Here is an 18,740-nt window from a genome sequence, read left to right on the forward strand (position 1 = left end):
TTCTATTTTGATGTCTCCTCTAATTTGAAACATTTCTTCTTTCTACTTAGTTTGGGTTTATTTGCTCTTCTTTAAGGTAGAAGCTTACACCTACATCTTACATTTTTATTTTTATTTATTTTTTTATGAAATTTATTGTCAAATTGGTTTCCACACAACACCCAGTGCTCATCCCAACAGGTGCCCTCCTCAATACCCATCACCCACCCTCCCCTCCCTCCCACCCCCCATCAACCCTCAGTTTGTTCTCAGTTTTTAAGAGTCTCTTATGCTTTGGCTCTCTCCCACTCTAACCTCTTTTTTTTTTAGACCTTTCTTCTTTCCTAATATAAGCATTAAATTATACACTTCCTTCTCAATACTACTTTATCTACATGTCACAAATTTAAATACGAATATGTAGTGCTTTGATTATCATTCAGCTCAAAATATTAAAAAAATTGTCCTTATAATTCCTTTTCTCTTTTTGGCCCTTAAGTTATTTAAAATGAGTTGTTTGATTTCCAAATATTTAGGGATGTCCTATATATCTTTTCATTGCCAATTTCTAATTTCAATCCAGAGATCTGGTCGGTATAATTTCAATTCTTTTAAATTTATTGAGACTGTTTTATGGCCCAGATTATGGTCTACCTAGTAAAATTCCATGCACACTTGAATATATTTTCTGCTGTTGCTTGGGAAGAGTAGTTTATAAATGTCAATTAAGACAAGTTGGTTAATAGAGTTTTTCAAATCTCCTATGGCCTTACTGAAAGGAGTGTTGAAGTTTCTGACTAGAACTGAGGATTTGTTTTTTTTTATCTTTTCGATTCTATCAGGTTTTGCTTCATGTGTTTTGAAACTCTATTATTAGAAGCCTACACATTTAGGATTATGTATTGTCTTCTTGATAAACTAGCTTATCTATCAGTATGAGATATTTGTCCTAAGGTTATCAAGAGAGGGGTGTTGAAGTTTCTGACTATTACTGAGGATTTGTTTCTTTATGTTTCAGTTTCATCAGAGTTTGCTTCATCTATTTTGAAATGCTGTTATTAGGTATCTTCACACTTAGGATTATGTAGTATCTTCTTGAGGCTTATTTATCATGAGGAGATATTTCTCTTTGTCTTTGGCAATATTCTTTATCCTGAAGTCTACTTTCTAGGATATTTATATAGCCATTTTAGTTTTTCTATGATTAGCACTTTCTTACCCTTTTGTACCCTTTTACTTTTAACCTATCTACGTCTGTATTTAAAAAAATGCATTTTTTTTTTTGAGAGAGTGCAAGTGGGGGAGAGGCCGAGTGAGAGTGAGAGAGAGAATCTTAAGCAGGCTCCATGCCCAGCAAGGAGCCCAATGTGAGGCTTGATCTTGTTACTGTGAACTCATGACCTGAGCCAAAATCGAGAGTCAGGCACTCAACCAACTGAGCCACCCAGACACCCCTAAAATGCATTTCTTATAGATAACAGATAGCTTGATCTTGCTCTTTCTTTTTAATCTCTGTCTTTTTATTGGAGTGCTCAGACCATTTACATTTACTGTAATTATCAGTATGATTGAGTTTGAATCTATCATCTTGATATTTGTTTTCTATTTGTTCCATCTGATTTTTGTTTTCCTTCTTCCAGATTAATTTAATGTACTTTTACTATTTTATCTACTTTATTGGCAATTCATGATACCTACTTGGGTTTTTTAAATTGTTCTAGGGTTTACAATAGTATGATACCACTTTATATATAATGAAGGAAATTTATAATAATGTATTTCCATTTTCCCTTTCCCATCCTTTGTCAGGCATTTTATTTCTACATATGTTATAAATCTAGTTATACATTATTATTCTGCTTTAAGCAATTATACTTTAATAAAAGTTTTAAAGCTAGAAGAAAGTCTTTTATACTTTCTTACATGTTTACCATTTCTCGCACTCTTTTTTTAAAAACAGTTTTTTAATGTTTATTTATCTTTGAGAGAGACAGCATGAGCAGGGGAGGGGCAGACAGAGAAGAAGACACAGAATCCAAAGTAGGCTCTAGGCTCCAAGCTGACAGTGGAGAGGCTGACATGGGGCTTGAACCCACGAAACATGAGATCCTGATCTGAGCTGAAGTTGGATGGTTGACTGACTGAGACACCCAGGTGCTCCTCTGGTACGCTCTTTTCCTTTCTACAGCACCAGTTTTCATATGTTATCCCTTTCCTTTAGCCTAAAGGATACCTTTTAATATTTATTGCAGTATAAGCCTTCTGTCAACAAATCTCCTCAGCTTTTCCTTGTCTGTTTCTGTTTTATTTTATTTTTTTTAATGTTTATTTATTTTTGAGACAGAGAGACACTGAGCATGAGCAGGGAAGGGGCAGAGAGAGAGGGAGACACAGAATGTGAAGCAGGCTCCAGGCTCTGAGCTGTCAGAACAGAGCCCGACGCAGGGCTCGAACTCACGGACTGTGAGATCATGACCTGAGCCGAAGTCGGATGCTTAATCAACTGAGCCACCCAGGCACCCCTGTCTGTTTGCGTTTTAACTTTGCCTTGTCTTTGAATATTTTCTCTGGATATAGAAGTCAAAGTTGACAAGCTTTTCTTTCAGCACCTTTAAAAAAAAATTTTTTTTGTAACATTTATTCATTTTTGAGAGACAGAGCACGAACAGGGGAGGGGCAGAGACAGAGGGAGACACAGAATCCAAAGCAAGCTCCAGGCTCTGAGCTGTCAGCACAGAGCCCAACGTGGGGCTCAAACCCATGAACCACGAGATCATGACCTGAGCCAAAATCGTACGCTTAACCAACTGAGCCACCCAGGAACCCCTCTTTCAGCACCTTTAAGATATCATTCCATTGTCCTCTGATTTAGGTTGTTCCCAATAAGAAATTTGTTGAGTTATTATGTCTATTCTTCCGCATGCAACATGTCTTTTTCTCTGGCTATTTTTATACTTTTCTCTTTATCAGGTATTTTCTATATTTAATTATGATGTGCCTTGGCCTGATTTTTTTATTTACCCTGTTAGGGGTTAATTGAGCTCTTCAGGTCTGTGGGCTTATAGTTTGTATTAAATTCAGAAATATTTCAGGAACTATTTCTTCAAATATTTTTGCACCTCTCTTTTTTCTGGGACTCCTGCTTGATATTGACATACAGTCATTGAGGTTCTGTTCATTTCTTTTTTTTCCAGAATTAATTAATTAATTAATTGATTAATTTTTCTGTGCTCCTATTTAGATAGCTTCTATTGCTGTCTTAATTAATCTTTCTTTTTATATAGTCTAATCTGCTATGAAGTCCACCCAGTGAATTTTTTAATTCAAAATATTATATATTTTTACCTCTAGAAACTATAGTTATTTTAAAAATGTATCTTTTATTTCTCTCACCATATTCATATTTTTCTTTAATTCTTGAACTGCTATAGTAGCTATTTTAATGTTCTTGTCTGCTAACTCCATCATTTCTGTCATTTCTTCATCCTGATTGTATCAATTTATTTTTCTTAAGGTTATGGGTCACATTTTTCTACTTCTTCACATATCTAGTAATTTTTTTTTGGATTTTCTTTGTGTTGAGAGTCTAGATTTTGGGTTTTTTTTAATTATTATTTCTTTATTTTCAAGTTAGTTAACATATGGTGTAGTCTTGGCTTCAGGAGTAGAACCCAGTGATTCATCTCTTACATATGACACCCAGTCCTCCTCCTGAAAAGTAGTCTCCTTAATGCCCATCACCCATTTAGCCCATCCCCATCAACTCTCAGTTTGTTCTCTGTATTTAAGTATTTCTTATGGTTTGCCTCCCTCTCTTTTTTTATTTTTCCTTCCCTTCCTCTGTGTTCATCTGTTAAGTTTCTCAAATTCCACATATGAGTGAAAACATATGATATCTGTCTTTCTCTGACTTATTTTGCTTAGCATAATACACTCTTGTTCCATCCACGTTGTTGCAAATGGCAAGATCTCATTCTTTTTCATCTCTGAGTAGTATTTCATTGTGTATGTGTGTGTGTGCGTGTGTGTGTATCACATCTTCTTAACCCATTCATCAGATGGCAAAAAACACATGGAAAGATGCTCAACATCGCTCATCATGAGGGAAATACAAATATACAAAACCACAATGAGATACCACTTCACACAGGTCAGAATGGCTGTAATTAACTCAGGAACAAGAGATGTTGGGAAGGATGTGGATGGAGAAAGGGGAACCCTATTGCACTGTTAATAGGAATGAAAACTGGCCCAGCCAATCTGGAAAACAGTATGGAGTTTCCTCAAAAAATTAAAAATAGAACTACCCTATAACCCAGAAATTGCACTACTAGGAATTTATCCAAAAGATACAAAAATGCTCATTTGAAGAGGCACATGCACCCCAATGTTTATAGCAGCACTATAAACAATGGCCAAATTGTTGTCTTTAAAAAAAAACACTGTTGAAGTTTATTTTGACAGGCAGTTAAGTTACTTGTTTGATCCTTTTACATCATGCATTTAAGACATGCTAGAACAAGTCTAGAGTAGCTTTTACTCTAGACTAATTAGTGACTGATAGTTAACCCTTACTATTAATGCCTGATGCTTCTGGTGCCTCTGTTGAGTGCTCTGAGTGTTCAGTGAGGGTTTTCCATTGTAACGGGTCAGAATTCAAACATCTCCCAGCCCTGAATGAAATCTGAGAATTCTATTCATTGTTCCCTCATAGTTATTCTGTGTCCAGTGCTGTGGAGGTTTGCACTGCGCATCCACAGGTCAGTATTCAGCCACCAAAGATTCACCAGAATCCCTGCGCAGATTTATAAAGCCCTTTACCTTTACAGTGTCCTTCTCTCTGGTAGTCCATCCTGCAAATTGTTCCAGATGCCTTGGCCTCTTCAAACTCCGATCTCTATTTCCTCAACTCAGCAAAACTGCCTCCCCCTGCTTGAATTCTTCCCCCTTGTCTTGCACACCAGAAAGTGTCACCAGGCAGAAAGTCTAGGTAATTTTAGGTTCGCTTACCTACTTCCCTTCTCTCATTCTTCCCTTGTGTTTTAGGTCTTCGTGGAAATTCCAGTACCAATTACTCCTTCATGGCAAGAAACTGAAGTCTTCTATGTAACTACCTAAAGCTAAAACCTCCTTTTGTGGACCCCATCTTTTTCACCTACTGGAGGACGCCTTCCCCGTCTGCCCTGCGTTATCAAATTTTTGTTCTCTACTGAATCATTCCCACCACACAAACATGTAGTTTTCATTTTTCCCTTTCCCATCCTTTGTCAGACATTTTATTTCTACATATGTTAGAAATATAGTAATACATTCTTATTTTTGTTTTAAGCAACTAAACAACAACAAAAACCAACAAAAAACTTTTTCGCCCTACTTCCCCTGCCAACTATCACCCCATTAAGCTGCTCCCCTGTGTAGCAAAACACCTGTAAAATAGCTTTCTGTAATTGCAGCATTTAATTCCTGTTCTCTCTCTCTTAGGCCAATTCCAATCAGGCTTTCACCCCCTGCACATCTGCTCTCATCAAGGTCAATCATAACCACCATTCGTGTTGTTAAATCCAATGCCCTACATTCGGTCTTCATCTTCCACTGGATCCAAGATCTCTAAGCAATGTTTGTCCCAGTAGGTCACTCCATCTTCCTTGATTTATTTTTTCCACCTGGCTTCCAGGGCCTGCACTCTCTTGGTTTCTTTTTCACCCCTCACTCATCACTCCTTTTTTAAATCTCCTTTTTAGGTTTGTCCTTCTCTCCCCAACTTCTAAACACAAGAATGCCCAAGAATCTTGGCTGTCCTTTTTTCCCTATGTGCTCTCATTTCTTTGGTGATCTCACATAATCCTGTGGTTTTAAATACCTCATATTCATCCCATGCGGACACCATACACGTTTCTATCTCCAGTGCAGACCTCTCTCCTAAATGCCAAACATGAATATACCCACTTGGATGGCTAAGAGGAATTTCAAAGCCAGCATATTTAACACTGCCTCCACCTTCAGTATTCCCCATTTCAAGTGGTGGCAAATCCATATTCCAATTGCTAGACTGAAAATATTCTTGATTGCTTTACCTCACACACATCACATATCCATTAAGAAATCATGCTGGTTCTACCTTCAGAACAAGCCCAGAATCCACACACTTCTCACCATCTTCCTTACTACCGCTCTGGTTCCGGCTACCACCACCTCTCTCCTGAATTGCTGCTATGTCCTCCTAATAGGTATCCCTGCATCTATCCTTCAGTTTGCTACCGAACCCGTTTACACTTATTTCCAACAGAAGTTAGACCATGTCACTTCTCTGTTCATATTTCTCCAGTGGCTCCCCATTTCATGCAGAGGAAAAACTAAAGTTCTTACATGGTAGCCTATAAGGCCCTATGTGATCAGTTCCCATTACCTCCCTGACTTCATTCCCTGCCATTAATATCCTCACACCCTTCTCCTTGGTCACACCGGTCTTACTGTCCCTAGAACATGCCCCTCCTTGCTACAATGTAAGTTCTATGAGGCAGGGGTCTTTGCATGCTCTGTTCTCTGTTGTACCCCAAACATACAAGAGAGCCTGGCACAACAGTAGATTCTGCAATAAGTATTTGTTGAACGAACGATCCCATAACCACCAGGCATCCCCTGAAAACAGTGAGAGAAGGTGAACTCTCTCACCCCTTTGGCTCTGGAAGAGGGTAAACTGCTGCCTGCTGGCCAACATCAAACCCACTACTTGTTTTTGTAAATTAAGGTGCATTTAAACCATGGCCCAAAACATCAGTTTGCATGTTATCTGTGGCTGCTTTCCCCACACACCAGACCAGCAGAGTTGAGTAGCTGCCTCGGAAAATGTATGGTCCACAAGGCCAAAACTATTTACTGTCTTGGTCTTGATGGGGAAATTTTGCTGATCCCTGATCTAGAATTCAGAAAGGAAGAACTCAGCTATTCCTCGCCTCCCACAAAAATCTAACCACCAAACCCGAAGAATGAAACACACTCAGATTTGGGGCGGGTGAGCCAGTCCCCCAGTACCATGCGAAGAGGATGCGAGCACTGCAGTCTGGGGGGAAGAGTGAGCTTAGAAATGCTCCTATCCTATGCACAGGTGGTATTCTGTCTGTGGAGGCAGCAAAAAGTAGCCATGTCTGCCCACACACATCAACCAATGGGAAGATTAAGGAAGTTAGCTCTATTTTTTACATCTACATCAATTAATCTCTCATGAGTTGAAAAATTTCCCCTAACTGCCTATTCTTAATCATGTTAGCACAGAAGGGTCATTTATATCATATTCTGTGACCAAATGACGCATTCCATTTCCTTAAAATAGAGTCAGCTTTCATCTGTCTTGAAGACAGGGCTTCTCTGAACACTGACTGACACAGTGGGTGAGCTGGGGGTTCAGCAGGTGCTCCTTCGGGATGCTAAAAACCTGACTTGAAAGAGGCGAGGGGTGGGCTGTGGGACCCCCTCCAAAATGAGCCTGGGGTGGGCAAACCTGGGTGGAGGGCTTTCCTAGGACGTTGTCATGGCGCTCAGGATGACTCAGGGTTGGGATTGCTTTGGACCTGTCTCAAATCCCAGCCTCCCTAGGGATTCCTTGGAATTGGAAGGACTCTGTATAAAGGAGCCAACTGAGAGCCATGTAGTCTAGATTCATACCTCTGGTACTTGCTGGAATGAGACCAACCTCCTGGGCGCCTGGTGACCCTGGACCCACAAATGTGGAACTCGGCTGCCTTTGCCCTGGTCCCGGGGGGAATATATTCCTATTTCTCCAGTTCACAGGCAGGACTCTCCCTCTGGTTATGATTCCCATCGGCTCCTCCCTCAAAGAGAAAGAAATAAAACTCTCTAATGTGAAGAGAAGGGTGCAAAGCATTCATCAGTCAAACGGTCCCCCAAAGATGGCACCCAACCATCACTTCGTAAAACAAAACAAAACCCACTAGACTTCAGTGCAAGGCAAGGACCATAATTTAGAGATAAATTCCACCTGATAGCCACTGAAAATGCCAGAATAAAAACTGATCTGAGGAATATTCAAAAGTGCTTGCATACCAGAGAAGAAAACCAAACCTTGGTTAACAGTCAACCACGGCAACTGATTTCTGAGTTCGGGTCCCTCTGGGTGTCATCGAATCCCTATTCTTTGGAGAATGTTAAGACCAGGATGGCTCTGCTGGAACTTTGGCATATAACTCTGGCATACAGCTGGGTTGTAGAAACCTCTAAGCTTTCCTCTGACTCCATGTTTCCAGGAATGACTAAAGTAAAAGGAAATTCAAAGAGGAAAAAGAGGCAGAGGGCTATGGTAGATCTCTCGTTCCGAGTACCCCGTGTGCTGCCCTGGAGCTTCTGTCTCCCCAGGGTACAAATCAAGATGGGGCTTCTTAAGGTGGATATTGCTGTTGTTAATAGCAGTACTTCCCAGGAGACTTCATCTGCTAACAGAATGGTGAGAGCAAGAGAAGATTCAGCAGAACATTTCAAAGCACCTTGGACTAGACCTTTGCTACATAGATGTCTCTTTTCCTTAGCGTGGATGAAAGCAGAGGACGGGGGGAAACAACTCAGTGGATGACCTTTCTTTGCTGCATTACCTGCAAGTCAAGAAGAGAATAATCCTGGAGGCTCTGGTCTAACCACTTCTCAGGCTCCTCCATGAGATAGTAAGAATTCGCAATAATCTACTAACGGATAAACAGGAAAGTTATTTGTTGCAAGCTTGGACTTAATATGTGTTAAGTAATAGAGTTAACAACCTTTACAGAGCAGGTCACCAAGCACTGCCTGGGAAGACGGAGAAGACACCACAAGGGAGTGCTCACAGGGACACACAGATACAATATTTTAAAAATAATTTGTCATGTTATTTATTTTGAGAGAGGGAGGGAGAGAGAGTGTGCATATGAGCAGGGGAAGGGCAGGCAGAGAGAGAGAGAGAGAGAGAGAGAGAGAGAGAGAGAGAGAGACAGAAAATCCAAAGCAGGCTCCATCCTGTCAGCGCGAAACCCAACACAGGGCTCGAACTCACGGACCATGAGATCATGACCTGAGCTGAAATCAAGAGTCTGATGTCTAACTGGTGGAGCCACCCAGGCACCGCAGATATTCTATTTTTAAATAAGGTGTTGAGGTGCCAGTTACCTTGACCTCAGGAAAAATACTCATGCATAAAGTCACATTGAATTTGGACAGGAAAACTAGGATCATCGTACGATTACTTGAATACAACCCATCACCTTCTATGCCACAAGGCAGGACTGATACAGCCTGTGCTGTCTATGGGGATGCCTCCCGCCTCCTGGGAAGGTCACTTCCCCCCAGAGGAGACCACTATGGTAATATTCAATATGAGTATGTTTTAAGGAACTCTGTCCTCCCCTAAAAACATCTCTACCTGCAGCCACACCCTGCTTCCGTGCCCCCACAGATGCATCTCTCCCAGGCCAGGTGCCAGAACCTTCTCTGGAAAAATGCAGCCCCTTCCCTATGGGGCTGAACTATCTCCTGGTGGGTACTGCTATTAATAACAATGGAAATAGCCAGCCTCTTCCCTACTTTCCACAGGAGTCCCAGTCTCCTGTGCCTCGGGAGTCTGGCAAATCTACGGTCTGGGGCTGTAGCCACCTGTCGGTCTGGCTTCTGCTGGCGGTGAGAGAGCTGGGAATACCACTCACGTTCTGGGAGAGGAGGAGGAAGAGGGTGGAGCCTGCAGAGCACTTATTTCCAGATCAGTCTCTCCACCAACAACCAGCAAGCAAACACCTGGTATGCTCTGAAATTCACCTCATTACCCTAAGTGCCACCTTTCTCTGAAAGCCGACCATGAGCAATGAGGAAAATATATTCCTCTAATTAATATGATTTGTACCTACCGTGCCCCTCTCAACTTCAAAACACACTCCCTTCCGATTATCGGAGAATTCCTCTGTCCCCTGTGAGGTGACGGTGAGAGCATGGTGCTTACCCCACCACACAGGACTTTCTGTCTGGGTCTGGCGTCTCCCGACAGCTCCTGGGCTGTCCTGTGTCTCAGGCTGACCTATGGAACACACAGCTGCCTGACTTTTGAGAAGGTCACACTGCCCTCCTGGGCCCGGCCTCTCTCAGGCCCATCCTGAGGTCCCTCTCATGGAAGGCTGTCCAGCACTGCCAGTCTTCTCCAGAGCAAGTCTACATACAGCAACACGCGTGCTGCCCCAGATGCGGGCGAAGGGCAAGGAAGGGCTGGCAGCCACCTTGAACTAGAGAACAGAGGAGGCCCCTCTCACCTCCTCATCCAGGATGGAATGTGCTTTTCCCTTCTCACACTAAGGAGAAGTGACGAGAATCTTGTACCTTTGAGCTACAAGAAACTTCTGACTTTGGGCACCTGGGTGGCTCAGTTGGTTGAGCGTCCAACTCTTGAATTCAGCTCAGCTCACTATCCCAGTGTCATGGAATCGAGCCCTGCATGGGGCTCTACACGGAGCTTGGAGTCTGCTTAAGATTCTCTCTCTCCCCAGCTCTCTGTCTCTAAATAAGAAGAATAAGAATAAGAATAAGAATAAGAATAAGAATAAGAATAAGAATAAGAATAAAAAATGTAAGGGGGCCTGGGTGGCTCAAGTGTCCAACTTCGGCTCAGGTCATGATCTTGCAGTTCATGGGTTTGAGCCCTGCATTGGGATCTGTGCTGACAGCTCAGAGCCTGGAGCCTGCTTTGGATTCTGTGTCTCCCTCTCTCTCTGCCCCTTCCCCATTCGCACTCTCTGTATCAAAAATAAATAAACATTAAAAAATTTTTTTTTGAATTTAAGGGGTGACTGCATGACTCAGTCGGTTGTGCATCCAACGTCATGACCTCACGGTCTGAGTTCGAGCCCCACATCAGGCTCTCTGCCGTCAGCACAGAGCCAGCTTCAGATCCTCTGTCTCCCTCTCTTTGCCTCTCCCGGCTCACACTCTCTTTCTCTCTCTCTCAAAATTAAATAAACGTGAAAAGAAAGAAAAGAAAAGAAAAGAAAAGAAAAGAAAAGAAAAGAAAAGAAAAGAAAAGAGAAAGAAAGAAAGAAAGAAAGAAAGAAAGAAAGAAAGAAAGAAAAGAAACCTCCAACTTTTATGAATGAGGAGACCAAAGCCCACAGCTGAGGTCAGAAGGCTGAACTTGGCCTCTTGACTCTTAATCCATACTCTTCCCACTGCATTAAACTGCCTTAAGCTTTATAATTATAGCCAGTTAATCTCTTCATTCTATACTCTTCAGGCTCCCAGAGCACCCCAAACTGCAAGAGGGAGCAAAGCTTCCAAGTGGTGCTTCGGAAGGGGAGGGGGAGAGAGGCAAGGTGGATTTCTTCCGGGCCAGGGCCGACTGTCTACAGCTTTTCTTCCAGAGTCACCATTGCTGAGCCTGGCCTCAGCTCCCGGAGCACCTCACACCCACCACCCTGACCCGCAGGCCTGGGAGCCTCTCCAGGGCATTGGCTGCTGTCCCAGCAGGAACTGGGGCTTCACAGCTGGGCAAGAAAATTCCTCAGTATTAAGAACTCTTCTTAGTGATGTCTCACGCCTGCTTCCTGGGGAATGACCTGCGTGCCCTTGGGTTTCTACAAAGCTTTCAGTTCCTTGTTCCTTGTTTGACATGTGACCTATGACCTTTCATTGACCTGGCCATGTGTTTCCTGGACTCCCCATGGCCCAGCAGACAGCACCTTTGACCTGCTGACTCCTCTGATCTTCTGTATGGCTCTGTCCTCACTCTGGAAACTCATGCTGTGACTATGGCTTCTGGGTCCTTCTCCAGGCGTGCTCCTCACCTGTGCCTCCATCCATCACAGCTTCCCCTGTGCCGCCAAGTCCGTGACACCTAGCTGATCTCTACCCGGGTTTAAACCAGCTTGACCTCAGACACGTAGGAACAAGGTTGGTATTTTGGCTTCAATTATTTCACTTTACAGTCCTGTGGAGGTCGCTTCCACCAAACATGACATGTGCGGTGTGAACTTTCCAGACAAATATGCTAGGAAGCATTTGAGGTTTTTACAAAAAAGACTGGAAAACATTAGACAGCTGTATTTGGCAGGGACATTCAAAGTACTTCAGCCTGCCATCTCCCAAAGTGAGTTCTAAGGGAAAATCGAGGGGAAACATATATTCCATGTATTATTCAAGGAAACAGAGTTCAGTGGTCAAACGAACTTGGAAAACATGGCACACGACAGCTCTTCCACGGGGATTAAAAACATATGTTAGCACATCGACGGCTCCGGCGAGTCCTCTTTCAAAGAAACCTCTTGAATTTGGCTTAACTCAAATTAATTATAACAAAAAACACTTTGCTTCTTCAGTGCGTATTAATCCTGCACCTCACTGTTGGGCAGAATCCATGCCAGGAAATGTGACTGAAGGAAGAGATGCAGACGTGATGAGGTTCCAGAACTTGCCCAAGGTCACACAGTCAGGACCAGCCAGAGCTGTGTCCAGAACAAGACTTCCAGATCCCCATTCGGGTACTCTTTCCACTAAACCCTGTTGATTCCCTTTTTTTTTTTTTGCAAATGGATTCCTCTGGAAAATCCTTAAAACATCAAGCATTCTCAGTGCCCTTGAAATGAAATGCAAGGAACCCAGTTGTATTCATGCAGTGCTTCTGGAATATACATTTTGCACAAGGGAGAAGAAAACTTGCTGTCTTAATTTAATTGATGGGGACTAGATGAACTTTTAAATTCAGCGTAGAAACTAGTTGACAACAGTGGGTATCCATCACTGAAAACAGCAGATAACTGTCTCCATGATTTCCACCCACAGCAACTTCTTAAAGGCGTTACACTGGGTAAAGAAATTAATCTCCAAAGGTCACATGCTTTATGATTCAATTTGTATAACACTCTCAAAATGACAAAATTATAGAGATGGGGAATAGATGAGTGGTTGCCATGGGTAAGGAATGGGGGGAGGGAGCAGGAATAGGGATGACCAGAGAGGAGAAGCACTAAGGAGATCCGTGTGGGGGCGGGATAGTTCTGTATATTGGCTGAGGCGGTGGTTACAGGCATCTGAGCATGTGACAAAATGGCCGACGTGGTATCAGTGTCAATTTCCTGCTCCTGATCTTGTACTATGATTACGCAAGATGTAACCATTGGAGGGAACTGGTTGGCGGGGACCGGAGTTGGGGGCACTACTTGGTCCACTATCTTTGCCACTTCCTGTGACTGTAATGATTTCAAAGTGAGAAGTTTACTCACACCTATATTTACACACACACGTGTATAAACACGTATACGGTCCACACGGTAACGTGAATCTCAAATACATTGTTATGCTAAGTGAAAGAAGGTAGGCGCAAAAGGCTGCGTTCTGGATGACTTGATATATATGGCATTCTGGAAAAGATAAAATTTAGGGACGGAGAACAGATTGGTGGTTCCCAGGGATTACACATGAGGCCCCGCAAGGGAGTTTGGGACGACAGAACTGCTCTCCATCCTGCTTGGTGTAAGATCACATGAAGCTGTACCTGTGTTAAAACTCAGGGAAATGTATATCAACAAAGAGGGAATTTACCATATGTAAATTTAAAAAGAAACATTAAAAAACAGGTTGTCGGTAGAACAGAAGAATCTCACCTCTGTTCCAAAAACTGTTGTGATTACTTTTGCATAAATTACACATTTGGTCTTCACAATATAAATACCAATTGCGGCTCTAGTCAAAGGGGAAGACATTCGCTGAGATCATGTGATTAAGGACAGGATTATTTTTACATTTAATCTCTTCGATGTTTTGGATTATGGCAATACAAATGAGAAGCTTTGCTGGCACTTGGTTTCTTGACCAGCCAGCTCGAATTACAGCCAGGCGGTTACCAAAGTTTGAATGAATTATACCATGAAATTAAAGTCTGAACAGAGTATGGGAAAGCTAACTTGAAACCGAAATAGGGTTTTGGCAAAAAAACAGAAAGAAAGAAAAAGACAAAGCTCGGGAATCAATTGCATTACTTGAATTCATTTCCTGTTCCCTTAGAAACTTTCTCAAGCAGCGCTGAGAGCAGCTCAGGTGTGCACTCTGTAACAAGTTGTTGGTTCTTGGCCTCAGTTGGACTTTTGAAATGTAATGTTTGTTTTCCATCCCAACCCACCCCACTCTGAGAGCCTCTGTTAGCAGGTTTATTTATTCACTCATTAACTTCTGTTGAATGCTTTCTCCCCTGGGTATACCAACAATGGGAGAAGACCAGAATTTATGCAACCACAAGCAGAAATCAGTGGGGGCAGGTGCCTAAAAGGTCACACCCACTTTGAATTTCAAGCCACCACTCTTCTTGCTCAATATTTTCTTTATTTATTTTTGGCTCGGTTCCACATCAGAAGGTTTAAACTCTCAAGTTGTAAACAAACTGCTTTTAAGAAAAAACAGCTCGGGGCGCCTGGGTGCCTCAGTCAGTTGAGAGAGGGACTTCGGCGCAGGTTATAATCTCACGGTTCTTGAGTTGGAGCCCCGCATCCAGCTCTGTGCTGATGACTCAGAACCTGGAGCCTGCTTTGGATTCTGTGTCTCCCTCTCTCTCTGTCCCTCCCCTGCTCACACTCTGCCTCTCTCTCTCTCTCATTCTCACTCTCTCAAAACTAAATAAACAATTTGTCAATACATTGTATTAAAAAATAAAAAACTTAACATTAAAAACTTTAAAAAAAGAAGGAGAAAAACCAGCTCATCTTTTCATGTCCATTTAACCGTTCAATCATCTTTTCCTAGCTTTCAAAATTTCTTTCTCAGCATCATTACTTAGAAACATTACAAATTGACATTGCAGGGGCACCTCAGTGGCTCAGTCGGTTAGGGGTCTGACTTCAGCTCAGGTCATGATCTCATAGTTTGGGAGTTCAAGCCCCAGGTTGGGCTCTGTGCTGACGGCTCAGAGCCTGGAGCCTGCTTCAGATTCTGTGTCTCCCTCTCTCTGCCTCTCCCTTGCTTGCTCTTTGGCTCTCTCCCTCTCAAAAATGAATATACATTTTAAAAATTAAAAAAAAAAAAACAACTGACATTGCAAGTGACAGCTGGTGTTTAATCATCAATAAAGATGGAATCTCAGATCTGATCTGTGCCTTCTCCCACCACTGGGGAAATGCTGCTTCCCCTCTGTCTGGGTCCATCACCGCACTGGTGCTGAGATTCCCTTCCCACTTAAAAATGGAACTTTCTGGGGCTCCTGAGTGGCCCAGTCGCTTACGCGTCTGACTCTTGATCTCGTCCCAGGTCATGATCTCACAGATCATGGGTTCAAGCCCCATGTCAGGTTCTGCGTTGGCCATGCAGAGACTGCCTTGTTTTCTCTGTCCCCTTCTTTCTCTGCCCCTACCCCACTCATGCGTTTGCGCTCACTCTCTCTCTCTCTCTCAAAATAAATAAATAAACATTTAAAAAAATGGAACTTTCTGGCTCTGAGCTCAAAGTGCCTCAGATGATATCAGTTGGAATCATGCTATGAAATATTTATCACTTGGTTTTATTTGCCAGTTCAGAGAGGCACATTGTGTGGGCCTTTCGGTGTTTGTTTACATTTTTCACTTTAATTTTTATTAAGTAATACAGAATTTTAAAGTGTTTTAAACTGTTTAAAGAGCCAAACAGTTCCATAATGTTTGTTGTGACAGGTTCCCACACTACCTCTTCTCCAGAAGATCTACTTTTAAGTGTCTGAGCTGATGCTTTATTTTTTAATGTTTACTTATTTATTTTGAGAGAGAGAGACAGACAGACAGACAGAGAGGGAGAGAGAGAATCCCAAGCAGGCTCTGTGCTGTCAGTGCAGAACCCCACACAGGGCTCAATCTCACAAACTGTGAGATCATGACCTGGGCCAAGATCAAGAGTGGGTCACTCAATCACCTGAGCTACTCAGGCACCCGTGAGCTGATGCTTTAGGTACTGACCTCTCCACCTCTAAACAAAATGCTTGTGTTGCTTTTGAAGGGTCAGGAAATGCCACTGTAAGATAGGACTGGAGGAGCCCAGTCCCATATTTGTTACTTTCATATACTGGTTATTTCGAGCTGTAGGCAAATACGGGGAGAGGCTTTCTCTGAACTCCCCTCGTCTGCCCAAAGACAGATCCTCTGAATGAAACTCCGTTGTCGTAAATCCCCTCCTGTGAGTGTCATTAATGAGGGAGAACTGACTCTTGTCATAGGAAAGGAGCCTAGACGTAAACCCCACACCCAGACTAACTTTGTCACAAACTACCACACCACCCATCTATTCTTCCAGGGGCCCATTCATCTATCCTAAAAAGCATTTCCTCCCCCACTAAGAGGCCTACATTCCCCTCCCCTATCCCTATAAAGATGGCATTTAAGTTGGAATTTTTTTTATTAAAAAAATTTTTTTAATGTTTATTATTTCTGAGAGAGAGAAAGAGTGTGAGCAGGAGAGGGACAGAGAGAGAGGGAATCCGAAGCAGGATCCAGGCTCTGAGCTGTCAGCACAGAGCCAGATGCAGGGCTTGAGCCCATGAACAGCGAGATCATGACCTGAGCTGAAATTGGACATTTTTTTTTTCAAGTTCTGAATTAGATTTATTTTTTTTTAATATATGAAATTTATTGTCACATTGGTTTCCATACAACACCCAGTACTCATCCCAAAAGATGCCCTCTTCAATACCCATCACCCACACCCCCCTCCCTCCCACCTCTCATCAACCCTCAGTTTGTTCTCAGTTTTTAAGAGTCTCTTATGCTTTGGCTCTCTCCCACTCTAACCTCTTTTTTTTTTTTTTCCTTCCCCTCCCCCATGGGTTCCTGTTAAGTTTCTCAGGATCCACATAAGAGTGAAACCATATGGTATCTGTCTTTCTCTGTATGGCTTATTTCACTTAGCATCACACTCTCCAGTTCCATCCACGTTGCTACAAAAGGCCAGATTTCATTCTTTCTCATTGCCATGTAGTACTCCATTGTGTATATAAACCACAATTTCTTTATCCATTCATCCGTTGATGGACATTTAGGCTTTTTCCACAATTTGGCTATCGTTGAGAGTGCTGCTATAAACATTGGGGTCCAAGTGCCCCTATGCATCAGCACTCCTGTATCCCTTGGGTCAATTCCTAGCAGTGCTACTGCTGGGTCATAGGGTAGGTCTATTTTTAATTTTTTGAGGAACCTCCACACTGTTTTCCAGAGCGGCTGCACCAGTTTGCATTCCCACCAACAGTGCAAGAGGGTTCCCGTTTCTCCATGTCCTCTCCAGCATCTATAGTCTCCTGATTTGTTCATTTTGGCCACTCTGACTGGCGTGAGGTGATACCTGAGTGTGGTTTTGATTTGTATTTCCCCGATGAGGAGGGACGTTGAGCATCTTTTCATGTGCCTGTTGGCCATCCGGATGTCTTCTTTAGAGAAGTGTCTATTCATGTTTTCTGCCCATTTCTTCACTGCATTATTTGTTTTTCGGGTGTGGAGTTTGGTGCGCTCTTTATAGATTTTGGATACTAGCCCTTTGTCTGATATGTCATTTGCAAATACTTTTCCCATTCCGTTGGTTGCCTTTTAGTTTTGTTGATTGTTTCCTTTGCTGTGCAGAAGCTTTTTATCTTCATGAGGTCCCAATAGTTCATTTTTGCTTTTAATTCCCTTGCCTTTGGGGATGTGTCAAGTAACAAATTGCTGCGGCTGAGTCAGAGAGGTCTTTTCCTGCTTTCTCCTCTAGGGTTTTGATGGTTTCCTGTCTCACATTCAGGTCCTTTATCCATTTTGAGTTTATTTTTGTGAATGGTGTAAGAAAGTGGTCTAGTTTCATTCTTCTGCATGTTTCTGTCCAGTTCCCCCAGCACCATTTGTTAAAGAGACTGTCTTTTTTCTATTGGATATTCTTTCCTGCTTTGTCAAAGATTAGTTGGCCATACATTTGTGGGTCTAGTTCTGGGGTTTCTATTCTATTCCATTGGTCTATGTGTCTGTTTTTATGCCAATACCATGCTGTCTTGATGACTACAGCTTTGTAGTAGAGGCTAAAGTCTGGGATTGTGATGCCTCCTGCTTTGGTCTTCTTCTTCAAAATTACTTTGGCTATTCGGGGCCTTTTGTGGTTCCATAGGAATTTTAGGATTGCTTGTTCTAGCTTCGAGAAGAATGCTGGTGCAATTTTGATTGGGATTGCATTGAATGTGTAGATAGCTTTGGGTAGTATTGACATTTTGACAATATTTAAAAATATGGAACGCTTCACAAATTTGTGTGTCATCGTTGTGCAGGGGCCATGCTAATCTTCTCTGTATCGTTCCAATTTTACTATATGTGCTGCCGAAGTGAGCACTGAAGTCAGACATTTAACCAGCTGAGCCACCCAGGCGCCCCTAAGTTGGAATTCTTAAGTGGTTGTAGGAGTTACTTATTTGTCTTTGGGTGTTTCCCATGTATACATGAGGTATGCATGCGAATCAACTCCTGTTTTTCTCTTGTTAATTTTTTATTCCAGTGGCCTCAGCTGAGAAATCAGAAGAGAAGGAAACTTACTTTTCCTCCTGTACAGTTTCCTTGATTTTTCACTTACAGGCTTTAGCTACTGGCTTACCACTTCGCAAGTTAGGGATTTGGCTCTCTTCCCCTTTCCCCATGAAACACACGCACACCCTTCCCATCCCTTTATCCTTCCGATACAGTTACATCATTAATTTTCCTTAGATCTTTATTCAGTAAATGTAACTCATAGCATTACGACCATGTAAATGCTACCCTGAACTAAGCCACGTAGTCAACTATAACGAC

At 42.5% G+C, this 18,740-nt stretch overlaps 1 non-coding gene across 1 annotated transcript; it reads right to left on the reverse strand.

Annotated features, from left to right (window-relative positions):
- Window positions 1-18,181: 18,181 nt before the first annotated feature.
- Window positions 18,182-18,288, reverse strand: LOC115513116. Its single transcript, XR_003968543.1, has one exon. It is a non-coding gene; the product is annotated as a U6 spliceosomal RNA (small nuclear RNA).
- Window positions 18,289-18,740: the final 452 nt, after the last annotated feature.

This window comes from Lynx canadensis, chromosome B1, assembly GCF_007474595.2.
Source record: "Lynx canadensis isolate LIC74 chromosome B1, mLynCan4.pri.v2, whole genome shotgun sequence".
Lineage (NCBI taxonomy): Eukaryota > Metazoa > Chordata > Mammalia > Carnivora > Felidae > Lynx > Lynx canadensis.